We start from the raw sequence: 4,034 nt of genomic DNA, 5'->3' as shown, positions 1-4,034 counted from the left end.
TCTGGTAGATTTCGTCAAAATCATATCAACACCCACATGGTGGATCATCATCCCTCGAACATCCACGGCAGAAACAGGAAATAGTCGAAGAACTATCCAACCTTTTCCCGGGACGCCCCGTTGGAAGGTTCAAAGCACACCATTGAAGGCGAAGGATTACAACTTTGACCTTCCCGCAATTTACGACACGTTTGAGCAGCTTCACAGGGCCATCATTCACTGTTTGACCGAAACCTTATGCCCTCGGCACTTTCGGCATCTAATTATGATGGCAAATATTTGCACTCCTGCGTGTTGCGCCTTCATATCTGTACCGGAAAAGCGGAAAGCGGAGTGCCCTTTGCACGTGTTGCCGGGTTTCGAAAAATTGAACATCGCTCCTTTCGGCCAACGGTCTTCGAGGGGCCATAAACTTTCGAAGACACGCGGCTCGCGGTCGAATTCCGTCCCGAGAACGGCTGGGAAGTGCCTCGAGGGTCCGCAAAACTATTTGAAAACCTAACTACTTTCCCTCCGGAACCTCGAGGGATCGTGGCCGGCCTTTTGCGGCGGAGGCAAGTATTTGTACAGGCCGTGCAGGACGCAGCGGATGTGCCGGGATGTGCCCACATCAATCGCCATCGCACGTCCCGACCGGCCTGCGCGGGCTGAGGCATCGAAGGTTTCCGTTCCGGTTCCCTCCGGTCTGATTGAAGGTGGAAAGTTTCGGCGAATGTGTTTGATTTTCCTTCCTCGTGGGCGAGGAGGGTAGGAAAATGTTGGCCAAAATAATTTCTTACGACCGACTTTCGAAGGTGCGGAGTACGTGCTGTGATCTTCTTGATCCTTTTTGATCTTCGGTATTTATGCATCCCAAGATGCTGACGGAATGCGTTGTGGTTGGGTTGAGAAAAGCAACGGGGGAAGATGCCTCAAGTTTTAAGCAGTAGGTGAAGATTATTTATTTGATCTAATTAATTTTGGTACGCGCATACAATTCTACCCTTTTCATCGTGGGAACATAATCACCCGCTGCCGAAAGCTGTTTTCGAAACGATATCGTTCAGTCCGCTTGTCCGCTACACGACGAATTGCCACAAAATCGGCAATATATCAATTCTGGTGCCATCAATCCAAGGTCTGTGCCGAAACCAAACCATACCAAATGATGACTCAATTAGATCGAACAAAATAATCAAATATTTCTTACCCAGCGTGTCCTGGCGTGTCGGTTTCGGGGCAACGGATATGGACCCAGAGCACCTCGAAAAGCGTTCACAATGGGAAATCAAATAATGAATCTTAATGGGAACCGTAAAATCATTCACAAGCTCCACTTATCTATGCTCCCTGGGACCCGAGGGTCAGCTTACGGGAACCGGGTGTTGAAAGCGAGGAGCCGAGCCCGAAAACCAAACTCATCACCTTTCCGATCCGTCAGGCATCGGTCGTAAAAAACCACTTCCACGTTGGACACTTGGACGCCTCTTCCCCGACCCGGACAAAGTCTCAATGGACCAAATACCGAGCCCGAGAGGAATCATTCATCGATGGTATTGATTAATGATGCCGAGGGAATGTTTATTTATGGGCTGTCGGTCAGCCGTCTTCTCCCGTAGTTTGATGTTTCTTTTGCGCGTCGCTTTGAAATCGAGATCTCCGGAACGACGCGTTGGCATCTAAATCCATGAAACCTGGACGGGCCCGAAAGCCGGGCACGTTTGGTGTTGGTGTCTCCCTCCTCCTCCCTCTCCTTTTTTCCTGGCAGTAATTCCAATCCAATTCGGCGCGCCGCCGTTTGAAGATGTATCCATCACAAAAGTCGTCCGCCGAAAGCCACAGGCGCTCCTTTTACGCGGACCCGCGAGCACAATTAATCGTCTCATTACACATTAATGAGGGACTTTTTCCCCCCGAAACGATCGTTCGCTAGGTGTTGCTTGGGAGCTGCTCCTTCACCCGCTTTAAACGGAACGTTTTAGGATTATGCGGATTAATCAAACTCATGCACCGAAAAGTAAAAAAAAACGGAAAGCACACGTAGACCAACACACCAACGGTTTACGGTTCCGATTTCCCTGCTAGCGATCAAGCCTTCGTAGCTTGCTTCGATGAAGAAAGCGTGTGTCGCATCGAACACGAAAACTCCACGAAGAGATGCGCTCTGCGGTGGAGAATTTGTATCAATTTGTCCACCCAGCTGGTCGGAGTCATTTTTTCTCACCCCAGGCTCACCCGGCCATCTGATCGTACCACGGCAGAAGAACTCGATCACGGTGGAACAACAAGCCAGGAATCTGTTTTGGATCGAAGACGCAGAAACAAAGACAGAAACATTTCATTGGCGACATGTTCACAAATAATGCGCCTCGCCGTAGGGAGCCACCGTGTTCGCCATCGTTGCAGTCACCATCCGACCCTTTCCCACCCGCTTGCGAGCCCGGTGGTAGCTTGTCGTGGTTGTAGCGTTTGGCACCAACGTGAAAGCGTGATCAACATGGCCGGTGAGGCGTCCGGGGCGACTCGAGGTCCGGAATCGAATTCGCATAAATACCATCGCTTTCCGATACCCTTTCCCAAAGTAAGACAAACAGCGAGCGACAGGAATATTATTATTATTTGCAACGTGCAGCGCGCGAACCGCGATCGCGACATGCGTTTGGCCCCAGGTTTGCGTTCGCGCGTCTCTGCGGGGCGGGAAAAAACGGTTTGCGTGTGTCGAGCGCGAGCGAATATCGTGTGGGCTCGTGGTGTTCGAGCCGGAGCTTAGAACGGATGGCAAATGGCGATTTATGGAATTTACTTATCAATAATTTTCCCATGCTCTAGCAATACGGGGAATTTATGGCGTGGCACATTCTTCGCCAGGTTTTTGCTGATCAGTTGGATACTGCACGAAATTGATCAACCGCCAGAAGAAGATTGCGAGGAATATCAACGAGTAGAGAACCAGCGGGTGTGGAACATGGCCATACGACCAACTGGAGTGTATCTTTTAATTGAGTGGTTCGGTTTTGGACGTACGAATTAGAGTTTGCTAAATCATGCATATCGACGCACTCGTAACATGCGATATCTTTTAACAAGAATCAGTCGTACCAATACATCATAATCTTAGGAAGCAACTCGCTACCACAATGCCATAAAGAAAAGAAACCATTTCTTTGGAACAGTTCTTTCACAAAACATGTACCTTTTCCCTACCGAGCCGTATTTGCTAATGAATGTATTTTTTGGTCCCACATTTCAATTAACCTGTAGATGAATGGCCTGCTCTAACACATGTTATGCTGGATCAACATCCAGTAATCAAACTATTACCCCAAAACTGCTGGTAAAGGCAAATAAAAAGCCTTATCATTCAACCTCCGACTCTGCCCAATATCCTTTTCAACAGTGTCCTTACCTGAACCCTGAGTAGAGTGCCTTCCAATTCCTGGAAGCTACCCAATCCGTTCGGCTTGGACGCATTCGGAACTGGAGCCATTCATTTGTTCTGGATCGCCATAGAGCATCGGGCTCCACAACGGACCCACACCGAGACACCTTCCGCGTCTGCAGAAAGCGCCCTTATACCATTCTTTCAATCAGCCTAAACAACAGGCTTGCCTGCTAAAAAATGCCCACCCTTCTCGGCAATAGATTGTCGGACATCGGTCGGTTTGGGTCCGGATTCTGTTTACTTTATCCGTTGCAGAACACGGGCTCAACCATTATCCTTTTTCCCAAGCGAAAAGGCTTTCCACACCTCTTCCACACCGGCTGTGGGGCGTCCCTGCGTTACGGAAACGGTTGTAGGCATCTGGCACCGTAAGCCTCTGCGTGTGACAAAGCCCTCGGAAAAGTTATTTGCAATTGGTATTTACTTTCGTTTTTACACCCTCGCCTGCCTGACAGGGAATAAAGCATTTTACCTGACCTGGTCCCGGTGGAGGGAGGGGCGGTGAAGAATCGGACGCGAGACCATCATTCCAATACGGAACCGATTCTGGCAAATTTCAAATAGATATACAGCATTAGATATGCGTCCTCTGGGGTTTTGGAGACTCGTAGCA

Source organism: Anopheles coustani, chromosome 3 (genome assembly GCF_943734705.1).
Source record: "Anopheles coustani chromosome 3, idAnoCousDA_361_x.2, whole genome shotgun sequence".
NCBI classification, from domain to species: domain Eukaryota; kingdom Metazoa; phylum Arthropoda; class Insecta; order Diptera; family Culicidae; genus Anopheles; species Anopheles coustani.
This window is presented reverse-complemented; position numbering follows the sequence as displayed.